The following is a 25,425-nucleotide window of genomic DNA, read 5'->3' as shown; positions in this document are numbered from 1 at the left end:
GCCTCTCTCTCTCTCTCTCTTTTTCCTCCTCTCACTTTCCAGAAGCTACTCCACCGTGTCCCAGAGGACGGACTGTGAAAGAAATGCGGTGCTAGGATGCCACAACCCATATCTGCAAACCGACCAATCAGAATGCAGCAGGTAAAGACGCAGACTGATGCAACATTGCTATAGCAAAGTATATAGGGGGATTTAGTTAGCAGCACCTGTATGAGGTGAGAGTCTTAACGGCATAGACTATTATTTTGGACTCTCAACATCCTTGTTGAGGTGTAGGCTGTATCCAAATCTCCACCTTCTGGATTTCAGTCGTACCTATCGTGATGTGTTCAATGTCATCCCGTCAAGTCTGCATGTGCGTTGGACTGCAAGGACTCTCTAGAAAGTCCTCTTCAGAGCCCTTGTGCACTGGATAAAATGTGGGTTTGGACAGCCCTCAAGACTCGCGAACTTCCCAGGAACGTGCCCGGGAAGTCCGCGTGTCTGCAAGCTAGCCTCCCCAAATGTGGCGCTGATAGATAGATGGACTGCTGTTGGTTTTGTAAACCCAGATGTCCAGCCAAGCATGAAAACCTGTCGATTACATTCATTAATTTATTAAATACTACACCAAACCTTCGGGGTTAGCTGAGATCCATCAACAAGTACTTCATAAATCAAGTATAAATAGAAGGAAAGACACATTGTGAGACATGAACAAAAGTCGTCGCTGCTGTTCTTTTCATGAAGCTTGAATGTAGAAAAACAAAAACAGTTATTTGGCAGAATCCATTCAAATGATGTATTGTCTGAACACGAGTTAAATGCGCTTCCGTGGATTGTTGAGGTTTTCTGGCCTTGAAATTTACACCAGCGAGAAAGTTGGCCCGCGCTCGAAGCCATCAGATAATTTAACTCTGCCAAAGCGACGTGGCGTCGAACATCGAGTACATTTTGGTATATTTCTATTGACGTTTTGATTTGTCAGCGTTCCAAAGCCCGGGAGGCGTTTAACTTTAAGTTTTGGAGTCGGATCATTAATCATTGCAAACTCATACAGGAGCACATTATTCAAACCCACACAAGTTTATCTTAAAAAAATCAACATCCCAGTCCCAAGTTTTCAAAAGATGCAAAAACACAATTCAGGCTGAAATTTTGGATGTTTTAATAAAAGACAAGTAGAACAATTTCCATTTAATATGATGTTCAATGATTTCAAATAAGACAACATGTTAGGTTGTAATATTATGGATAAGTATAAACGAGTCCAGGTGTCATCACATCAACTGTTGAGGAGGGGGTGGTGCTGAAATGAAGCTAGGTTAGAGGGTTGCAAAGCCAGAGACCACTGTTCAAGACTGTGTTTCAGCCGTTTCGATACAACTGGATATTGTTATCAAGATGTCGGGACATTAGCCAACCATATTTGTGGCAACAAAACTAGATATTTTTGACCAGACATCAGGACAGTTTCCAGCTGCATTTAAGGCAACATAAACAAGAAGGTCGCCAAGCCAGAGACCACTGTTCAAGACTGTGTTTCAACATTATTAAGCATGGTGACAAAACCAGATATTTTGAACAAGACATTAGACTTTGCCTAGACCTAGCCAGACCTTTTTGCACACAGTTCAACAGTATTGTCACAAATGAACTGTCAAAACATCCCTTGAAGATACAATTATCACAAGACTCTGCTCCTTAAAGCTGCTCCCTCCATAATGGCTGATGGGAGCAAACGGGGAGGGAGGGCTGGGGTAGTTTCAGCTCCATCCCCCCCCCTCCTCCTCCTCCTCCTCCTCCTCCTGGGCAGGATACAGTAGGCATCATTTAGTGGGGAGAGCGTTGGAAACAGTGCGGGGTTAGCCACGAGGTCGCCACACTTACTGCACGGCCGAGCTCATTTCCACTGCTGTCCACCGCTCAGAGAGAGCGAGGGAGACAGAGGAGAGCTGCAGCCAGTGAAATGGCTCATTCGCTTTCTGATCACAACTCTCTCGCTCACACACTCAAACTGACACACACACACACACACACACACACACATCCAAGGCTGCCTTCATCGTATCAGCTATTTTCGTCCCTCACTTCCTCGATGTCGGGGGAACATTTTCTCTGCTTTGACAGTCTGTGATCGCCGTTACTCACCAGACTTCATTCAGAATAAACTTGTTTTTAGCGCCAGTGCATCATTTATCCCCCGATACAAAATATATTAGGAAAAAGTATGGTTTTAAAAAATTTTTTTAGCAGTTTTTAAACCAGCTGAATAAACGCGGTTCTACAGGCAGCCGGTATCACAATCACGTTAATCCCTTTCTCAAACTAATCTGATAAGTACAGCTAATGATATTTCAAAGAGTAGCTTGTGCCAAAAAACGGGCTCGAGCTGTCGCACACAAGCTTGCATCTTTTTCCCTTTCCACACACACACACACACTTACTCTTTTTTCTCCACACACACACACATTCAGATTTATGTGCAAGCACCCCAGAAGGCACGGTAGTGCTGAACCAATCCGCTTTTGTTGACTTGTACCTCTGCCAGCTCTCAGTATGAAGACGTCTGATGAGCCAAATGGTCAAATACCTGAGAAACACAGCATGTAATACATTTACTTACATCCCAGGTGTTTAGCTAATGCTGCATGCTATATGCAGCACGAGCTGGTTCGGTGTGAGAGCAGATTTATAGGATGTCATCAGAAGCGGCGGCACAGACGGGCAGAAAGTGGCCAAGTTTGGTGTCAGTTGTAACAATATGACATCATGGGAGACAGAAATATGGGATAAAGACAGATTGGGTATGAAGATATTGACTACACAGCTCACGGCAGGCAGCAGCTACAGGTTCATCGAATGTCATCAAATAAACACCTGTTCAACCTCAAGAATGCCTGCTGTGACTGTTAGAAGCTGCAGCACTCTGACGGGAGATGTGACAAAATATTAAAGTTACATAGAAGAAAAGAGACGTAGAGGAAAAAAAAAACGTGGAATTGTCGTTTCTGTTGAATGATACGAGATAAACCATCTGCCGCTGCGGAGGGAGGGAGGGATGTTCGCAGGTGAGCCGCGGAGTCGCCTTTTCTTATCAGCAGACGAGATTGGTAATAATGGACAATTCCGCAAAGCCTTCACTTTCTGTGTTTTTAAAATTCACCCCTTCTGCGATATCTTTATGTTGCAACTGCAGTACAGTGAAGGTTAGGGGAAGACTATAGTGAAGGTAAATACACAATGGTGTGAGTATGGTTAGTTTAAGGTAGTTAATGCTTGGTAAAGGTAATGGTGATTAAAGTTCACCCAGGAGTATGTGAGGAGTATGTTTACAGGTCTTTATAACAATGCGCCTTCAACTTTGAACATCTTGCTTATACATCCAATCCAATGTGATTTGGAATATGGCCAATGAGCTGCCATCTGACAGTTGAGGTCGTGTATTTTCCATTGTCCTGCCACCAATCCTGGAACAGCTTGACCCTAAACCATTCCAACCCTAATCCTAACCCCAATCCTGAATCCTGTCACTATAGCCCTGACCCTTTAACACCCTTACCCGTAAACCCAACCCTAAACCTGTTACACCATAAACCTTATTGCAACCCTTTACCACCCTCACCCTCAACCTTTAACACCCTTACCCTGAACCTGTATCAGCTTTACCCTATCTCTGAACCTTTAACACCACAACCTCAACCCTAAACCTGTTACACCATAACCTTTATCGTGACCCTTTACCACCCTTAGCCTAAACCTTTAAAACCCTAACCCTGACCCTTTAACACCCTTACCCTTAACCGTTACCATGTACCCTTAACACCCTAACCATTACCCTGACGGGGTACAGTATAACACCCTGGTATTTTTGGCATACTACATTTAAAATACTCTGAATCAGTACGTCCAATGTTCTTCAAATATGTGTTAACGGAAGCACCAAAACTTCACCAATTATAGCTTAAAGTAACATCTGTTCTCTGTAGTAACCCCGTCACGTGAAGGCTTTCGTTCAGTTACTCACACCTCCATTACTCCAATGTGAAAACCTCCAGCTACTGCAGGACGTTTTCTCAGACACGTAATTATGTTAATTACAGTGTTTGATTTTCATAAATCTCTCCAGTTGTTCCATGTTTCTTGATCTAGCCGTGCGAGAAGAATTTTGGCTGGATGTGTCTCGTCCACGCTCGTTCCATTTGGTCACAAATATCACAACAGTTGCTGCAGCATATTTCAGGGGAAGTGTTTTATTTCTTTAAGTCTTTGCAGATTCCAAACAAATGGCGCCAGAGTATTGGCGTGGTGTGAAACAAAGTGTAAAATATACACTGGTGGACCGAAGACGCTTGTTTCAGTCTATCCCTTTTTGGATTTTCTTGCGGCGCGCTCCACTCTTGGAGCTAAAAATCTCTCTTGCTCTGATTGTAAACTTGTCTCCGATACTGGGATCAATAGCACCACACACCGCAGCCCTTTACTCACACTCCAGTCTGGCAGTAAGGGATTGCAGGGAGCCGGCGGGTCAATGGCCGAGGTCCCGCTCGGCTGATGGCCGTTCGTTAAAGAGCGGTCGACACGGCAGCGCTCGGTGTTAACGGTGTCAGCGCCGATACTCCCGCTGGGCCGCTCTCTCCTAATGACCGGCCAATCGATAGCCGTCTGGCCTCAGTACTGACCAATCAAACTGACATCTCTTGTTGACACATCGAACCGGAGAGGAAGCTGTGCGCAGTGCATGATGGTGGCGGGTTTATGATGCATTTACTGACACTAATAAAAGATTATTGATAAATTTGAGGGACATTACAGGAAGAATTATGTCCAAAACGGAGGCAAATATTCAGTTGTTTTTAAAGAATTTGAAGGAAAAGAGTTTTTCTTGCAATAATTTCATGCAGAAACAACTAAACAATGCCACTCCGCATCAGTTTTTGGCACTATTCTCTTCCTCTGACAAATTCACCTGTGTCTTTGCTGGTGAACTTGTTTTTTTTTTCCTCCCTCTTTTCTCTTTCGGGGTGAGATATTTTTATCAGCTCCGTGGGGTTTCTTTCTCTCAGCCGCACACGGATTTGTCTTCCTGCCTCCCCGTCGCTGTGCTCTTGTCAGCTTTTTTGGCATTTGTGTGTTGCAAATAAACCAAACTGAAAATATTTGTGCATAAATAAATGAGGCCGTGGAGCTGTTTGAAAAAGAAGGGAAACGGACCAGTCTTGTGACACCTCAAGACGCCAATACTTCCGTCTATCTATCTGTTTATCTATTTATCTATCCGCCACCCCCCCTGTGCTGCATCATGGTCCGTTCGTGTGACAGGAAATGGACGAGTTGTGCAGATGAAAGGGGATTCAGGCCACGTGGCGGCGGCCACACTGGAGCCTCAGTCCTCTGTGTCTGTCGCTGACTCGCCCCGTCCGTCCATCTGTCCTCGCGCCCTCAAAGGGACGTTTGTCCCGCCACAAGGGTCGTTCAGAACACACGCACACACATACAGATGAAGACAGAAAGAAGCGCACCCTCTTCTAACCGGACAAATGGACACTCGGTGACTCTGAGAGAGGCACTTCAGGATCACTCTCATCGCCTTGCACAATGGAGGCGGGGGACTTTGTTGTTAAGACTGAGACAGAGGACAAAACAGACGAAGAGCAAAGCTTCTGTTTTTTTATGATTTTATTTAGATTAATGACACAGTCATGAACATACAGCGTCTGGTGTGTTGCAGTCAGATTAGTGACATTTCTCTCAACAGTCTGTTATTATTCTGACAATGTCAAGACAATGTTCTCATGTGAAAACCACATATCTCCAGACAGTCAATTTTTCATGAGCTGCTTTTAGATTTTTGTCCCTGTTGACCAAATAAAATGTTATTTAATTTGCTGCTGTTTGCAATTGTATTACTGAACATTTTGCAGATAATCCAATCCATTTTTTTTAAATAATCATTCATCCAATTTGGAGATGCATGGTTTTCACTGGACACAGACAATATGTAATACATCAGATTGTTTTGCTGTGAAGGAGACCACAGTTCAGGATTTGGTGTTCCACCGTCCTAGCATGCTTTTACAGACAGGCAGAACAAAACTGCAATAAAAACGATGCTTTTTTCAATGGAGTCTGGCATTAAAAACCTCTATAAACATTTTATCGTTGTTCTCCATGTTTCTCCAGATAGTTATATTCTCATGAGATGTTTTTAGCTTAGTGGCAAAGCATTTTTCATTTAGTCCAATGAGATTTTGAATACTTTCATTGGCTGAAACATTTCTGAATTTTCCCAAAATCCATTCAAACACTTTATGAACACTAATCTAAATCTGAAAAATTCAAACTCACCAACTTTGGAGGTATGTAGTTTAAATTGGACAGAAGCAACATGTAATACATTATATTATTCATGCTGCTTGTTAAAACGCTTTACAGACAGGATGAAAAAAATACAGCAATAAAAATGATGCTTTTCTCAATGTAGTCTGGCCTTAAGAAAAACGAAAACCTATAAACGTTTCATTGTTGCTCTCCCATGAAAACAATATATCTCTAAAGTTTTAAACTTTAAGGGATGAAGCATTGTTGCATGTAATCCAATCATTTTTTAAATACTTTCTTTTGAGAAATTCAAAATCATTATCAAAATCTGGAGATGTGTGGTTTTAACTACATCTAATGCATCAAATTGTGTTTGCCGCAAAAGATTTATTTCATTTATTTTTTATTAGTTTTGTGTTTTACAGTCCTACAAACGCTCGACCAGACCCTACAGGCACATCAAAACAGCACTAAAAACAATGCTTTTCTCTATGGAGTCTGGAACTAAAGACTTCTAAACATTTCACTGTTTCTCTACTATGAATACAACATATTTCTGGACATGTAATAGGTCATGTGATTCATGAAATGCATTACAGAACAAAGCAGCGATAAAAACAATGCTTTTCTCAATGGAGTTTGGCATTAAAAACCTCAACACAGCTCAGGCACAAGAAATTCCTCCAAATACAGCACGAGTGTGTTATCTGACATCATGACACAGTGCAAACATAATAGATATATATACATTCATGCTATAAACAACATTCTTCTACTTGAATCCATTCATACAACCTCTAAAATGAGCATTTTATGTCCTTTTTATGAGCACAGAACATCTTATTTAGCAAGAAAAAAAAGGTGTACATGATGTGAAAAATGTCCTGTTACATAAACTCCTAAGTCCCACCTCAGCTCTGCCAAAATACCTTATGAAACAGTATATCTGAGAGGAAGCCGGCGATGGAGTATTTTCAGTAGGAGACGTGACAATGTGACATCATGCTGAGGGGAAATGAGCACGAGGCGAGATATATTCATAAAAAAAAATAAAAAATTCTACCGGCTCTATCCCTGAGCTTCACTGACAAAAATGTCTTTAGGTGGTGCGGATTATGGATTAATCTATAATAACTAGTGAAGGAAAAGAGAAAGGGAGGAGGAAGAAAAAAAAAAAGAAAAAAAGAAAAACAGTCTCCGGAGCCTCGAGTCTACCAAACCCCAGCAACGAGAAATACTGCCTCATCACCTGATGTTCCCCGCTAATATTCCCAAATTATATCGTTTAGACCTGTATCAGCGCCGGAGAATTCATCATCGTTTCTCTCTGACACTGCCCGTCCCCGGAGTTCATGAAATAAACTACATCGCCATGCTCGTCTCTACAACTTGTGGAGATTTTCGGTTTCTTTTTGCGGTCCCTTCGCCCCGGCCCCACCCCTCCGTTTCCTTGATAATCTGTTTATCCGTAAGTGTCACATTACATTTGCAAAGCAGCTGGGGGGACCACTGCCATCTTGTATGGAGGGGCTCGAGTGTGATTACCCGGGCCTCGTATTTTGGCGCGCACTCAGACTTGTCAAATCCTTTTGATCTGAACTGTCTTCATAATCACTTCAAAAAGTCTTCCTGAGAGCGTGAGGGCTTTACAGATGGGCTCCCCGCCACCACCACAGGCCTGCGCTCTCATTCTCTAAAAGCCTTTTTTTAGTTTCTGCTCTTACATACGTGTGTGTGAGATTGTCTTAAAATACACACCTACACGCTAAAAAAAGTAACGGGCTAGAATTTGATCCAATGCGGGGTCAATGTAGCACGATGCTAGGCTAATTTTAGGTAGAAAACCAGCTAGCAAAGGGTTTGTTATGATGGGAGCGTGCCTATGTTCCCACATTTCTAAGATTTCTTTTCCAAAATACGGCCCTATGTTCCCACAGTTCCTTTTTCATAAATGTATCATGATTTTATCTCCCCTGTCTCCCAACTTGGTAGCCAATCACACCCCAAACCCTAACCCCAAAAATCTTGTTGAGGGGAAATGTAAGAATGCAAGATCTAAATTTGAAAATGTCCTAGAAATGTGGGAACTAGGACTGTGGGAGCACAGGGATGACCCCGTTTTGATCCAGTAACCCAACAGTAATGTCAGAATAAGCACTGGTACTGAATCATGTTAACCCAGTATGGTGTCGGGTTCATATTGACCCCACACGGATCAATTGTATAACCCATTGTTACTGTTTTCAGAGTGTAAGGACAATGGAAGTAGTTCCATTTTCTGTTACTTCCTACGTTCACTTGACTACATTTCAGAGAACTGTAGTTATTAGTTACTTTAGGGGGGAAAGTAACTATATAGATTACATTATTATAGATTAAATTGTTTAAATACTAGTTACAAAAACCCTGCTAACATATTAAGGCAATAGTGATCTGCGAGATGGTATTATACCTCAAGACTACGTTTTACTTTTAATACCTTTAATACCAATCATACAGCACTTTCCTGAAAATGATCCCATAGTATGAAGTGAGATTTTGTAGACAGAATTTCTACTTTAACCACAATATCATGACTTTCACTTAAAAGGACTAGATCACCAAAAACTGACAATTCAGTCATCATCTCCTCACCGACACGCTGATTGAAAGTCTGGTGTAGCAGCGTTCTCCTAAACAACTGAAGTAGAAGTGGGACTTGATTTAAAAAGAAAAATAATAAAGTGTCTCCGTACAGCTCATAATCCAAGCGTCTAGCTTCACAGATATCCCAAATTGATTGATTAAATGGTTCCATACAGCTCGTCCGGGGTGATCCAAGTCTCCAAAAGCCCAGAGATCGGAAATTGATTTGAAAGGATGTTATTTACACCCTTTTTTAAGATTAAATCTTTGTTGTTGCTGGTAAGCTAAAACCGTTAGCGTGCACTCCGTCTGAATCTAATTACTTTGAGATCTCAGGGCTTATGGAGACATTTTACGCTGCAACATAGAGGTGAGTAGATAATAACTGAATTTGAATGTTTTGGTCGGACTGTTCCTTTATGTAAATTACCTGAATTTTGACTCTTTATAGTGGGAATTACTTCGTCAGTATGTACGATACAAGGACCCTGAGACTGACCCTTAATTTAGGCTTTTTTTACATGGAGTCTGGTGCCGCAGGGCCTTTAATTGGGACTCAGCTTTTAAAGTTTCTCCTTTCTTCCTCTCGTCTCTATCGGCTCTATTCAAGCAACATGCATTAATCAGACTGATGGTGTTGACTCAGTCGTATGCATACACTGTGTACAGTGTGCAGAACATCATACTCGCTCTCTCTCCGTCTCTTTGGGACAGTTGCAGGTCCGGCCTTGTGGTCGGTGTGATGGATTTCATTATGTGAATAGCTGCATGTCTCTCCCTCTCTCTCTCTATTTGTGTGTGTGTGTGTGTGTGTGTCCAGAAAAAAAAGGCCTGAACTGAAACAGACAATAGCGGCCTTTCAGCATATTTTTAATATCCTGCCCTCTGTTGTCTCTCCCTCTCTCTCCCTCCATGTAGACTAGGATGGATGGATGGATGGATGGATGGATGGATGGAGGCAGCAGCGGCAGTGCAGTGCCCCACCAACACCGCCGCACCTCCACACCTCCACCCCTCTTCGTTTCTGCGCTTCAACAATAGCATTTGCATATTTTTATAGTCCGTCTCTCCCTCCCTCTCTCCCTCTCTCTCTCTCTCTCTCTCAAAGAAAACAGCCTGAAGCGTGAATACTCCAGCAGCGGGCGTGCAGAGGAAAAACGGAAGCTGGGGAGACGGCGTGTCCGCTTTTGCTGGGGGAGAGAAGAGACCGTGCACGCACACACACACACACACACACAAGACAGGGCCCTTACCTCTAGAGGTTGTGCATCAGGGGGAGGATGGATGGGGGACAAGGAGGGGAGTCATAGGAGGACCAAACTTTGGTGTGTGTGTGTGTGTCTGTGCGTGTGTGTCTGTGTGATGCCAGGGGACTGTGGAATATCCTGAAAGAGGAAGAGACAAAGAAAAACAGACATCAGAATCAGATGGGTGCACCCTTAAAAACAAAAGTGTGTTTGAATGTCACGCGACAAAACACCCAAAACCAGCAGAGGAAAGTACAATTTCGAGGTACTTGTACTCACACTTGAGTATTTCTGTTCGAGGCAATCGTATATATGTACTCCACATGGTGGTTACATTTATTTGGTCAGCTAAGTTCCGTTAAAAGTCAAGTTATTACACACACGACATGCAGTAATCCTGTAAAATACGACGCATTGGTGTTTAAACCAAACTCCAGTCAAAAAAAGGCTAAAATAAGCTCCACCTCATCCAAACTACAATGGTTGTTAAATTGTACTTTGTACTTCTACTCCACTACATTTTAAATACAAATATTGTTCTTTTCACTCCAATATGTGTATTTGCTTACTTTAGTTACTAGTTACTTTGAAGATTACAGATTACTGCGTCAGAGCCAAAGTTTCAGATCAGCTGACCAAAAGTATTTCAGGAGCATATTAACCTTTTACTTGTAGTTTTAATACTTGATTACACTGAATAACACATGCTTGAAGACTTTTAATCAAGTACAGTTTGAATGGGTGACTTTCACATTTACCAAAGTAATATTTCAGAACAACATATTTACTTTAATGAAGTACGACCCATGACTTTTAACAACGTTGATTACTTTGCAGGTGAAAGAAAACATAAAAACACACATTGGTAAAGTCTAACTGCATGGTAAGTCCTTTCTATTGGATTATTTATGTGACTCAGCATACATTTTATGCATTTCTGTCATAATGAAGTACATTCAACATGTTTTCTTTTACAGCCTTTTATCAAAGCTTACATTGACCTAAAGAGAGTCTCAGCTCGGCTCTGATTGCCGCGTTCAGAGAGCAGACGCATTCTTAATCAAGCCGACTGCAAACACCTGAGTGTGTTTGTGCCGGCTCTGATGAAGGGCTTTTGTCGGACAAGGAAATGATGCTCTATTGAAATTAATTTCCCGGCAGGTTTCAGTACAGTACGCAGCTCTTTTTGGCTATTTTTACACTCAACTGCATGACAGTTTGTACGAGTAAAATCAGCTCCACGACCGTTGTGACTGCAAGAATATCCACATCCACACTTCCGTCCTGAGTGTATTTACTCTTAAAACTTTGTATTTTGTGCATTATAGAAGTAAAAACTATAGTCTAAAAGTTAGATAAGATCAGCAAACACAACTCTTCCACATTGTTGTTGTGACACTTGCATATGGTTTGCATGAGGCTCAACAGATTTGTGCAAACATTTGTCGATTTGTCCGCTGCCTATAGTGGGTTCATGAAAGCTTTTCCACTCGCCGGTCCAAACTCTCCGAGTCTGGCAAGTCTTGACTGGGAACAGGATGTGTTTTCAGTTTGTTTGGAGAAAGCAGCAGAAGAAGAAGAAGAAGACGAATATGAAGATGACGAGGAGGCTATTTAGCATAAGCAGTGCTAGTTGAGGGACAAAATACACAGAGGAAACTTGAATGTCAACGAGAGAGAGGATGTATGAAAAAAGAAAACAGTGCTGCCCACGCTGTCTGATTGGCAGGTGGTTTCTGGAAGGTGCAGCGTGCAGTGGCGAGCCACGAGAGACGGTGACACGCGTTTAAAACAAGTGTTGTCACCACAGTCGCTCCGTGGATTTTCATTTCCCTGATTTATTTTTTTTTTGTTTGTTTCTGGAAACTTCCTGAGACGTGAAACTGATCAGAACTACTGAGATAAACTTCCTGTCGTCGTAAGATAGAGGATAACCAAACATCACACTAATTGGCTTAAAGGGACAGTTCACCCCAATATGAAAAATACATATTTTAACCAACAACTCATCTCGAAGAGGATGCTAATAATGTTTGCATTCCGGAAAAACGCTCGAGACTCGGGTTTGTGACATTGACTTTCACGGCGTCTGCCTTGGCTTAGCTCTGACGTTAGCTAGCATAGTTAGCTTAGTTAGCGAGCCCCTTATGAGCATATTTTCTTTTGCTTGTTGTTACGATAGAAAGTAAAAATAGTTACTGCATGAAATGCTTTAAGGTAGGAGCTATTTTACTTCTGTAGTATCACCATGCAAAAGGAAACTCTTACACTACTCAAGGAGGAAAATTTAGCTTACAGGCTAACAATGCTAGCTCATGAGCTCAGCTGAGGAGGATGGCATTAATGTTGACATTGAAAAAGACAATATTTTACATTTTACACAGAGAAACAGCTGTTGAGTCTTTAAAATGTACTTTTTTGGTGCTTTCCAAAACTTGGCAACTCACACCAAAACAATCTAGATGGATAAAAAGCAAGAAAGGTGAGTGGAAACATATGTATTTATGATTATGGAGGTAAAGTGAACCAAACTATAACAGATCTGTTGTCCTTTTCACCTTCTTTTAATACATTTTTTGTGCCGAGGTGGCGGCCATGTTGTTGTTGGTGTCATATATTGTGCTCTGTGTATCTTTACAACAAACTGAGACTTTCCTGACTTGCGAAATTATCTTTTAAACTGACGAACAGGATTTAAAGGTTGTTTTATCTTTCGCCTTCAACGACGTTGGAAACCACGAAGGGGAGGGACTCTGTACACTTTATCTATATTCAGAAGCTGATTTACAACCCTACAACCATACCTTTAAAGTAAAACTTCACCCCAAAATCAAAAATACACACATTCTCTCTCATCTATATTGCTTTTTATCCATCTCGATTGTTTTTTAGTGATCCCAACAGAGTTAAAACACAAATCTGCCTTCAGCAGGAGCGTCAACGGCTGCTGCCTAACCTTGAGATCAGCTGTTCCCTCAAACATTTTGCATTCAGGCATCAGAATATGGATCACAGCTCTGACACAGACTCCTGTGGGTGCAGCTTTTTCCTCTGGAAGACGACTCAAAGACACGCAGTCGGATTACGTAACGCGGTGTCACTCAGAGTTCCAGCCAGGAAAAAAAAATGTAGGCTAAACAGAGTTTCTGTGACACCGACGACGTATTGAGACGTGCGTGAGTCATTGTTGGGGGGGGGGGGGGGATTTGTGTTTGTGGACTGCTAATCCGAAAGGTCTACGACAAACACAGCGGCGCACACCGGGGAGGACTGAATTTAAAACACCCCTCGCTCGCCAACCACAGGCGTAACCGCTGAGAATTGGCCATGCTTTGCTAAGCTTTCGTCTCACACCTACAATATGAAGGTTATACAGTCTGAGAACAAGACGGCGGCGAGGAGAGAGAGCGGCGCTCTGCATGTAATTTCATTTTACATGACACCCCGCATTATCTCAAGTTCAGTCATACAAAGGAGGCGTCCCCGCGGAAGACCTTGATTTGGAGGTTGGAGGAACATAATACGAGCTTTTCAGTCTTTCTGACAATGCAGACGTGAGCGCTGATGCTGTTTGAGGCGATATATATTAATACCAGCATGTGTTGCCGCCATATGCCGCGTTGGAAAAAAAAAAAAAAAAAAAGTAGCGAGGAAAAAAAAACGTGTTTTGTCCCAAATTGACGACACATGACGCCCGAAATGTGACACTACCTTTTTCAGGCGGCGTGAAAAAAAAAAAAAAATCTCCCCAAAAAAATAATGTGAAAACTATTTATATCAAATCCCCGAGAAGGACGGATTTAATGTGATCCTGCTCGGCTGAAAACAAATCCTGGTGTTGCTTTCCTTTTTTTCCCTTCTTCTTCTTCTTCTTCTTCTTTTTTTGCTCGCCAAAACACGCACGGACGCGAGCGCACATGTTCGCACGCGCTCGAGCATCACTTCCTGGAATGACGAACTTGACAGTGCCACGACCAAGAAAACCCCCCCACCCACCCAAAAAAATAAAAAAGCCAGAGAGGGATATTTGACTTGACAGTCCATGCTGAGGCAATTTTCCAACAAGGTTCAACAACAAAGTTTCTATTGTGCTCCGGTCTGTGCTGCATTGTTTAACTCTCCTCCGTCTAATCCTCATTTATACAAGCTAAAGACCCTCCTTCAAAGAGTAAGCAAAAAAAAAAACCAAAGACAGAGCGGAGAGGTATGGAGTCCTGTGACGTACGCCGTTTCCCACTATAAGGCCTGCTGGTGACTAATGTGTGCAGGGTGTGAGCTCAGAGGGCTCGGTGGCCAGCGTGCGATCCCCTCAAAGCCGCTTTTGTGATGCTGGCTGGCTTGAACGCTCACGCCAGGGCCCGGGCAGAAGAAAGAGGGAAGGAGGGAGGAGATGTGTTGGAGGGTGGAGGGGGAAGCTAGCAGCAGCAGCAGCTCTGTGAAGCAGGGAAGAGAGAGCGTGCCTGTAAGTGTGGCCAATCAAACTAGTATAGAGGCTTTCGCAGCTGTCACGCGTCCAGGAATCACGTCCGCCGCCCTCGACGCGAGGACTGTAAAGTCTGAGGAGCGAGAAGGTCAGGGAGGAATAAGTTCTGCGCGAGCGGAGGAAAGCTGCAATTTTTAAGTTTTAAAAGAAGTAATAAATTCACAGACTAATGAGAAGGGCGGTGGATTCGCAGATCAAAAACACGAGCGCAGTTGAGTCTTTGACACTCGTCGACAAAAAACGTAATGGTTTCAAAGCTCGCCGGGCTAATTTGGCAAAGAAATGTTAGCAGGTGTTTCTAAGGAAATTAAAGGACAAGTTCACCCCGACGTGAACGTTCAGTCATTATCTCCTCCTTCGGCCCGATGCTGATTGAAAGTCAGGTGAAGTTTCATAAGTCCACCAAACATTTCTGGAGCTTCACAGCAAAACAGCGTAGAAACAACCAAATAAAGAAGCTCGTCTAGCCAAATCCGAGTCTCCAGAAGCCCCGATGTCCCAAATTAAGACGTCATTTCCCACCTTAGACTCACGGTCGAGCTGGTTCACCAACTTCAGACGGAGTGCGTGCTAAGGCTCACTTGAAAATGATGTGTTTTGGAACCTAAAGGCTTTCATAGACTTGTATTACGCTGGATTAGCTGTTAAAAAAGACGTAAATAATGTGAAAAGACGTTATTTACATCATCACTGCAGCAGCTCCATTAAAAACGCTAGCAAGCACCGCCAAGGGTGGAATTATCGTCTTATCGTCAAAAGAAATGTTTTGTTGACAACAAAATGTCACCTGACTTTCCCTCAGCATGAGACCGAGTTAAGAAAAGACTGAATTTTCATTATTTGGACCAACTGTTCCTTTAATAATTCTACTATCAGCCGCCTCTTATTTGTACAGCATTTTTCAGAACTAAATTACAAATTGCTCAACAGAAGAGCCGACAAAACACACATGCCAAAACACTGAAACACAGAGAGAAACGATGACCCACATAACTACAAAAGAGTTCAAAAGCGACGGGGCTACAAAAGAGACCACGTTAAAAAAGCGAGACATGGAAGTTCAGAAAAGAAAAGTTGTTTTTAACAGATATTTAAAAAAGTCACTGGGGCAGCAGTTGGAGTTCTCCGCCAAGTCTATTAAAGGAAAAAAAACTTTCTTGCAGAGTTGAGTTGAGTTGAGTACATGAGAGGGTGTGGACACAAAAGCTCAGAAATATATGTGAAAGTCAGAACATAAAAGTGAACCTCAAAGCCCCTGAAAATATCTCTTAAGTGTTATTAAAAGTCATGTATGCATGTTTAGATGCCTCTTTATGACCGTCAGCGAGAGGGTGAGTGATTTAGTTGTATTCGATGTCCGTCACCGGGTCAGATTCTGACTTTTCTTGGTTGTAAAAGTCATAAAGAAAGAGTTTTCCCAGCCTGAGGAAAGAAGCTGCCCTGTAGGTGTCTATACAGCACTACAACAAAGTAGTGTTGCAGCAATTGATCTTACGAAGTTGCAGGTATCCAAAAAAAGAAGTATTACAAATGGGTTCCTTCAAAACAAATGTATACGCTAGCCAGGACGTGGTAGCCACCATACCGATTTTGTCCACAGGGGTTGCCAGAATCACGCATAGCTGCTTTAAATACTTGGAGTCAAAGTCCGAATAAGAAAACCTTCTCAGGAAGTGTCATTTATTAAGAATTCAACACTCATCTGGATTACTGTCATCAGATCTTCCTTAAAAAAATACTCCTGAAGCCTGATTGGGCCGCAGAAGTGTGTGACATCATCGAGCCCTGCCCACTTCAAACCAGTCAAAAGAGCACCAAAAAGCTAAAAAACAGAAATCTCTGCGTGTAAACAACAATGAAATGTCAAGTTTAGCTAATATTTGTGTGTCCATGTGAGATGGGATCGCTAAACAATAAGAAGGCGATTGAGAAACAGGTTTTCGGGGCCTTTAGCTCGAGACCAGAGGACGACGAGGGCTTGATTATCGGTAGACGTGGGCACAAATCTCTTAGTGCTTCAGCCTACAATCAACCGGAAGCCGATGCAAAGGGGCTAAAAGCAAAGAGTGATGTGTCATTGCATTGGTCACATTTACATATTATCATCTGGTTATATTCCTCGATCACTGAATCCTACTGAAGGAGCTAAAGTTCAGCGTATAGAAGCATAATGGGCTCTTACAACCATGGCTGCCCATGCTAAATACCTTCCAACATGGCCGACAGAGGGTGAATTGCATCACCTCGACGCCCTCTGTTGCAGTTGCATGTTTGTAGCTTCTAGTTTAGCCAGTGTGTGTGTGTGTGTGTGTGTGTGTGTGTGTGTGTGTGTGTGGAGGAGTGTGTGTCAGGAGCTGTAAGCCGAGGGAGGGGAAGAGGCAGAGTCATTTGGAGGAAGATGTATGTAAACCCATTTCCAAACAAATGGGCCTGACTGCACGGCAACAGGGAGAGGTGCCATAAGCGTCCGGCGTGCATAATGCCCGCATGAATCAAGACTTCCCCGGCTGCCGAACGTGACCACACAGGCATTGCGTATGAATAGCACATGTCACCCGCGGCCGCATATCATCAACAAACAGTGGGGCGACCCCAACAGCAAAGGGCCCCCGTTCGGAAGTTAGAGCCACTGATCATTATTATAGACGCCTCGGAGCGGCTGCTAGCTAGCCATGCTCAGCCAGTCGTACATGTTTATTCAGCGTGTGTGATGGAGAAGCTGTATAATACATGCAAAACCTACACAACACAGCACAGGGGTCTTAAAGTGTGGCCTGGGGCCAAACAGGGGCCCCGTGGAAGCTTTTAAAGGACCGTACAACTACGCTTGAGAGTTTTAACCCCTTTACAATTTCAGTATACTTGAGTTTTTTACTTGTATTTTCTAAAAGTGGCAAGCAGCCATTGATTTCCATTCATTTTATTTAATCTGAAAGTCACATTTGTTTCAAAGCACACTTTTGAAACACAAATATAGCAAGTCATGCAAGTTCTCAATGCCTTTGCCCTACTTTTTAACGCAGCCATTGATTTCCATTCATTTCTTTGCTCTCCGAAGATCAATTAGTAAAACTCAGCCAGTAATCTGTCACGGTGATCATTTTCTTTACTTCGCACAGGCCAAAACCAGCAAAATGATCCTAAAATGTTCATTAAACATAATGACCTATTCAGGATATGTCAATGTTTTTTCAAACTCTTGCAAGCAGCCGTTGACTTCCCTTTATTTCTATGCAACATGAAAGTCAATCAGCTTTACAGACTTCTCAAACAAACACTGCTGCAAATCATGGCGCCGTGTTTCCCCTGTTATATGAGGCGGCCATTCACTTCCATTCATTCGTGTGCTGTATGAAAATCGATTCCTAGATTAGTAGTAAGACTTGCCGAAGTTTTTAATGCATGCAAAAAACTAAAAATGTCATAAAACAATCATCTGTTTTTAGGATAACGACAATGTTTCTCCATCAATTGCAGGCAGCCATTGATTTCCATTCATTTCTGTGTGGCCTTAAAGACGATTGGCAGAACACTGCGTTATTACAGCTGATTCTGGAGTTTATGTCTCTTTACGTTGACATCCTTTACGTCCTCCTCCGTCCTGCTTGCACTGGTCCCCTCAGAGCTGTAGATTTTCTGCTCATTTGCTAAGCATCACGCATCATCAGACGGAAGAACAGTTTGTGCATCACACCTGCACCTCGACACACGTATGTACTGTACACACACACACACACACACATGGCTGGATAAACTTGGCAGCTTTGCATACAGAGCTACTGTGTACACACTCACAGAGATGCTATAGAAGCCAGAATGTGGAAATATTCCTACACATGTCGGGAGCACCAGGCAGGGCAGGCTGCCTTTTACCCCGAGAGGCCTGGCTCGGAGTCAGGGCCCCGCCAGCCACCCTCGTACCCCCCGAGCATACATGGCAGCCAGAGATGCATGTTTGTGGTGTGTTTAGGATCCTGTGTGTGTTCTCCAACGAGAGGCCATCATTTATCCCTGATTGGGACGCAGGCAGCAGCAGCTCGGTGGAGGTGGAGGTGGAGGTGGTGGTTGAATTTGCGCTACAATGCGGCGTCCATAAAGACGGAGGGACGACATTTCCTCCCCGTTTCCCTCATGAATATCAAAGACGGAGGCGGCAGCGCCACAACACATAAGGAAAAATTACAGCCCTATTATTTTATTTGCATTACCTGTAATGGGAAGCATATTGGGGCGGCGTATTTATGGCCTTATCAGGAGCGGCTCGGCTGTAAACATTCGCTGATTTATTAGCCGTGCAGGCTTTTTTTGCCCAAACGTCGCAACGTAATTACTGAGCAAACAGTGCAAAGACGGTATCGGGCCTTTTTTTTTCTGGTGTTGTTTTTAGTCTTTGCGATGGATTGACCGGACTTAGCAGAGAGAGAGAAAGCAAAAGGGCCCGGGCGCCTGTTCCAAATGCTGCTGGCTCGGACCCAGACATGCCTATACCGCCTCGCCGGGGAATCAGAGAGCGGCTGTTATTTGTACAGCTCTATATCCAGAGTCGCTCCTATCGGGGATGTGGTTAGTGTTGTTTTTTTCCCTCTACCTGAGCGCCCCGCTTCCATCCAATTATGTTGTTTGTCTTTCTCAAAAGGCCTCAATACCACTAGCTTTGCCTCCCCCTCTCTCCACACACACACACACACCTCTCTCCGCAAAGTTAGATAGAACTAGATCCATTAAGTTGGCGAAATGAGCAACAAAAAAAAAAAAAGGGTTACCCTAGATGCGCCCCGTTCTTCTGTTATCCAATTTTACTGGGATTTGGAGTGATTTGCGCCCGGCTCCCCGAGGGAAATAAATACTTTGATTAATGTAATCCTGGGCAGGGAGGTGCCACGCAAACACCCCCCCCCTACCACCACCACTACGCCCTCCCTCCTGTATCCTGAGGGAACGCCACTGTTTAACAAACAACAACAACCAAAAAAAAAGAAAGAAAACGCAGGAGAGACACGCACCGTGGCTACAAACCAGCCGGCGCACTTTCTATAGATTTTTTCCCGCGGATTTAGTTGATTTATTAATTACTCTGCTTAATAACACAATATCAGTCTTGATTAGCATGTGTAATACAGCCTAATAGAATAGAAAAATACCAGCGTGGCTGTCGACTGATTTGCATACACAATAACGCGGCTGTTTTTTTTGTTTTGATGCTTCTGGAGGAGGAGGAGGTGGAGGTGGAGGAGGGTGTTTGGTTTAGGCGTGTGTGTCCATGCTGATGTGTTGAACATCTGTATGTATTGGTGTGTGTGAGTTACAGAGAGAGAGAGAGTGTGTGAGAGAGAGAGGGGGAGAGAGAGGAGAGGAGGGGGGGAGGCTGAGTGACAGACAAAGCACCCAAACACACACGTGAAAACACACACACACACACACACACACACACACCTCTCCTCTGACTCAGAAAGCTGCACTTCATCTTATCTTCACCGATCTGCCCCCCACACCACCTCCACCCTCCCCCTCCTCCTCCTCCTCCTCACCAGCCGACACCGATGGCCTTAAACATTATTATCATTATTTACTATTATTTATTATTATTATTATCATCGAGGTGTGTGTGTGTTGGTGCAACTTTTGACCTTATTATTCTCAAATAAAAAAAAAAACACAGTCCACAAAATTCCCAATCAGCTCCTCCTGAATAAAAACTCAATTAATCCCCCGACTAATTGAAACACTCGCTGAAATGTTGTTTTAAAAAAAAAGAAATAATCTAATTTAATCATTTAATTCAACCGCGAAACACGAAAGAAATTACTGATAAAAATTCAAAACCAAACAACACATTGTCTTCATTTTTTTTTTTTTTTTTTATTTAGGCCCTCCCTATTGATCCACAATCCATAAAATCAACCTAAACCCTTAAACATACCTCCACACTGGCCTTTTATTAATAGAATATTAATAAAGAGCCTCTGTCTCGTTTGAATGGGTTAAGAGAGAGAAGAGAGAGAAAAAAAAAAAACCCCATTCATGTCCTGGAAATTGAAGGCATGTTTAATGCTCACTCTGATACCCAGTGTGGCCCATTTAATTAACGGTATAGCAGCTACATCATCATTAAGTGCTGCAAGTTGGATTCGGGCTTTAAATCAACGTTTAGGCCTCCTGACGTGAGACGCACTCAACGTATGTCGTCTCGGATTAGTGACTGGACCAAAAAATAAAAAAGGGAGAAGGAGGAAGAAGAAGAAAGAGGAGGAGGAGGAGGAGGAGGAAATAAATTATGTCGCCCATAGGCAACTTAAGTAGGCCGTAATTAAAAAACGGCAGGAATTGCGTCAATTTAATCTGAATATTGCCACCGAGGAAGGAAGAAGGTGGAAAGGTGGAGGCTGCAGTGAACGCACCTTCTTCTTTGAGGGGGTGACATAAATCTGTTCGTCAGGTGTCGTAAATTAATGAGGGATGGAGAGAGAGGAGAGGAGAGGAGACGGGCTGATTTCTGTTTCCACCAGACGCTTTAATTCCACCTTAAACGCGATCATACTCATATTTTAGCATGTTTTTTTAATATTTAAAGCAGAAGAAAATAGACACTCCCTCCCCACAAATATATATATATATTCTTGATTGACAGCCTCCTCCTGCCTGTAAAGAGTTATATCGATGCTTTGGTGGCGTCAGACTAATTCCTGGATCCTCATAATTCCCGAAGTCGCTAGTCAGGTGTACGTTTTCGGGACCCGTCTAATCCCTGGTGTATTTGCATACTCCACCGGGGGGCTGTCAGCGCAGATCGATACAAGCTGGTGTAGAAATAATAAATCTATGTGGAATAAAATCCGGTGTGGTGTGTTGAGAGAATTAGATAATTAAATTAAAGTTGGTTTTTAATTGCCTTTGGGATTGAGAGGGGGATGATCTAAATAGACGGAGCCCGGATTTTAGTTGTTTTACAGAAAAAGAAAGGAAGGGGGGGATTATTATTATTATTTATGAAACACGTGCTGCCTCAAGTGTGTGTGTGTGTGTGTGTGTGTGTGTGTGTGTGTGACCTCGGTGATATCTTAATTGCCAATCATGTCGAAAAGCATAAAAACACCGCAAAAATACAGATACATGTGCAAAAATCAATGACTTCCGGAATCAGATCACCAAAATAAAATGTGTTGAATAAAAACGCAGATTAAATTTAAATAATTAATGTGAAAGAAATTAGTCAGTTTGTGACATAAGATTGGCAGATTTCGGGGAGGCGGGGGGGTTAAACCGGACGTGGTTGCATCATGAGTGAGCGCGACACCTGGCGGCAGTTAGCGCGTGATTTCCTTTCATAATATTGTAATTATTTTATTGATGATCAATCACTCAAAGATCTGATTCACCTCACGCGACAACTGTGGTCAGAAATGGCGGGTTACTTGGAGGAAGCTAGTTTAAAGATCATGATCATTAGAAGTGGATTAAGGGGTTATTTTTAAACATCGCGATAACTTGCCAGGTCATGAAAAAGTCATGATTTGCCTCATTAAACCAAAAATAGCTGAATTTATTAAATATCCAGGTTGTTCTCAGGAGTATTGTATGAACGCGGCACCCTCAGCTGATACAAATGATCATATTTTGAGCAAAAATGCGTAAAAACGCACCAGAACGAGATTACCGTCGTTACTGTAATGCGTTACCCGCCGGTCCCGGTGCTCTCCAGCCCCGCTGTTGCTTCGCTGGCCCCGGGGACAGCGAGCCCTCTTTTCATCTCGACTCCAGTGCACAAACATACAGCTTAATGCGACTAGTGTTCCCCCCTTTCATGGGGCTCACCATGGCTACGGAGTGCGGGGCTCAGCAATGCGCGCTCCCACCCCCCCCCCCCCCCCCCCCTTCCCTCCCTCCCTCCCTCCCGCAAACCCCCGCACACCCCCACCCTCCATCAATGAAGGAGACCGAGTTAACCCGTGAGAACAGAAACGTATCACCGAATTTGAAAAAAAAAAAAAAAAAAAGATTTCCGCGCGATGAAAAGTTGTGACAGTGATAAAGAACAGATCTCGTTGGGTGTTTTTGCGTCTTTTTTTGGTGACTTTCGGTGACGCGTCCGCCCCCAGAACAGCAAAAAAAAACCCATCAAGAACAAAAAAAAAAAAACTGCACCAGCATCTTACATCGTGTCCGTGTTGACGCTTAAACTTTAAACAAACTTCTCCGGATCGATTCCTATTAAACGATTTTTCATATTGCCTACGCGTTCCCTCTGGAGGATTCAAACCGAGGGGTCTCTCTCTCTCTCCCTCTCCCTCTCTCACACTCACTCACACTCTCTTTCTCACTCCCTCTCTCTCACTCGCCCTCTCCCTGCTTAAAATGTGATTGATTGCACTTTTCTCCGGTGGACATTCACTAACAAAACACCACAGCTTATCCATCTGCCTGCTATTTATGTACCAAAAAAAAAAAAGGCAGCAAAGGAGGCGAGAGGGAAAGAGAAGCGACCAGCGCCGCGCGTATTGATTTTTACGCATTCGTGCGTAAAAAACGAAAGGCGAAAAAAGAAACGCGTTGGTTTTTCTGTTTTACTCTGATCTTGAATTTTGAAGTCAAGAGAGTGATCGACACAGATCCGGGTTGAAATTTTATTTTTTTTTTTTAAAAGCGAGCAGATAACGAGGCAGAGAGAGGGAAAATGAGGGATTTTGAGGATTGGAACTCCAAACATTCCTCGAGAAAAAGGGAAGAAAAAAAAAATCCGCACATAGGCTACATGATTGTTGACTTACCTTGTGTCCGAGAGGGAAAGGAGAGGAAGAAGGAAAAACGTAGGGGGTGAGAAAAAAAAAAGAAACAGCTTCACATTGTTCACATCGGAGCCTGTAAACGGTGATATCTCCGCTTCCTTCCCTATACGACTCGCTGCTCCCTAAGATTTTCTTTCCTCTGCCTCAACTGAGCAGGAGCACTCCTCGGCTCCCGCTATTATTTTCACTAAAATATATGAAAATTTATGCAAATGAAAATCAGCACTAACTGTTCGTCTCTTGTTATACTTGGGGATGATTTTTTTTTTTTCCTCCTCCTCTCCCCCCTTTCTTTCCTTCTTTCTTTCTTTCCTTCTTTCTTTTTTTTTCCTTCTTCTTCTTCTTCTTCTTCTTCTTGCATACAGAATAAATGAACTCCCCCAGCAGGGAACTTGGGGACCTTCTTTTTTATTGTTATTATTATTATTATAATAAGCAAATAAATAATAAACACATCATATATCAGAGAGGAGTTTTTTCTTTTTCTCTGCTGGAGGATTTCTGCTGCCTGTCTTTGACTCTTCTTTATATTATGTTCTGTGCATTATTTTTTTTCCTAGTTTTCAGGGGGTTATCGTGCGCCCTCCGCTCGGGTGTCCGCCCCAGACGCCCTTTCAGAGGCGCGCACTGGCGGATTGAACAGCGGTAATTTAGAGCGAAATCCTCACTGTATATTAATGAATAGAGGGGAGAGGGGAGGCAAAGGCGGGGAGGGAGGGAATGGGTAAGGGTAAGGAAGCGGAGGGAGGTGGGTGCACATGGTTCTGGCCCCTAGCCTGCCTATTCAATGTAAACAAATCCACGAGGCTCCCTCAGTTTTGAGCCCGGTCCAAATTAAATCTACTGGGATGAGAAGAAGAAGAAGAAGGAGGGAGGGAGGAGGAGGAGGAGGAGGAGGTGTACACAGATACTCCACTGCCTTATATTTGACTTCAAATCCCAAATCTTTTTTTTTTTATTTGAGGAGCTTGACACGACATGGAGGTCCGACCTCAACACAAGATATCCAGTTTAATCCAGTGATAGTCCGAGTCAGGGTGGAGGGGGAAGCCTCCACGTGTTATCTGTAGAGAAGAACGTGCGTATTTGCACGAATTGTCACGTGTTTCTCGAGACTTTGTGCAGGAAATCCTAAAGGTTAGAGACTCAGAGTGCAGACTTTCACCAAGGAATCAGGGCAGTTCTTTTTGGGGGGGGGGGGGGCTCTAAATGCTCACCTCAACACATGACTGCAGTGGGATCTATATCTGGACCCATTAAAGGTGCATTATGTAGATTTGCTGAAGACGAGAAAGATCTTCGTTAACTGATTTTTTAATGTCCCGATAAACAAACGCTCTTCGTTTTCGTGACCGAATAAGCTGAATTAACAAACCGACCATGAAGCACAACACAGTTTCGTCTTGTTTTTGCTTTGTTTCTTCGCGGCGGACCCCGCCACCTTTTCTTCTGACAGTGTTTCTCTCTGAGAACAGCTTGTGGATGGAAAAAAAAATAAATATGGCTTCTCTAAAACTGCGTAATGCTCCTTTAATCAAGTCCGAAAATCCAACCCAGGATCAAGTCGGTTCTTAGAAGACTGTATCGTGTGTATGCGCACGAATTGTCAAGTTTTTTTTCTTGAGTTTAAGAAGAAAAATAAAAAAAGGAAATTCATGACTTTGTGCAAGTTTAAACTCCGACCCCATGCACACCTGCGCGGGCCGCAGCACCCTCACTTGGAGATCCGGGCGCAGAGGGATCTGAATCTGGCCTTCACCCTGCAGCTCTGCTCGGTCTGCTCTCTCTTCCCACCGCAACCTGTGTGGCTGCAGTGTGTGTGTGTCTTCTTCTGCGCGCCAAAATCACGTCATGAACACCTTTACGCGCGCATAAACAATTAACCTCGAGCTGCTGGGACGCTAATGTGACCACAGGACGTCAGGTTAATATCATATGATAAAACAGTGAGGATCTTTATTATTATTATTATTATCATTATTATTTT

The 25,425-nt window shown here is 43.2% G+C and overlaps 1 long non-coding RNA gene across 1 annotated transcript; it reads right to left on the bottom strand.

The window, feature by feature from the left end:
• Positions 1 to 5,640: 5,640 nt before the first annotated feature.
• LOC115577336 (uncharacterized) lies at positions 5,641 to 24,065 on the bottom strand. The gene is made up of 2 exons (XR_003983087.1): positions 23,421 to 24,065; positions 5,641 to 10,310 (listed from the first exon to the last, which is right to left on the bottom strand). It is a non-coding gene; the product is annotated as an uncharacterized LOC115577336 (long non-coding RNA).
• Positions 24,066 to 25,425: the final 1,360 nt, after the last annotated feature.

Source organism: Sparus aurata, chromosome 24 (assembly GCF_900880675.1).
Source record: "Sparus aurata chromosome 24, fSpaAur1.1, whole genome shotgun sequence".
In the NCBI taxonomy this organism is placed as follows: Eukaryota; Metazoa; Chordata; class Actinopteri; order Spariformes; family Sparidae; genus Sparus; species Sparus aurata.
Note: the sequence above shows the minus strand (reverse complement) of the source record. Positions and strands in the feature narration are given on the sequence as shown.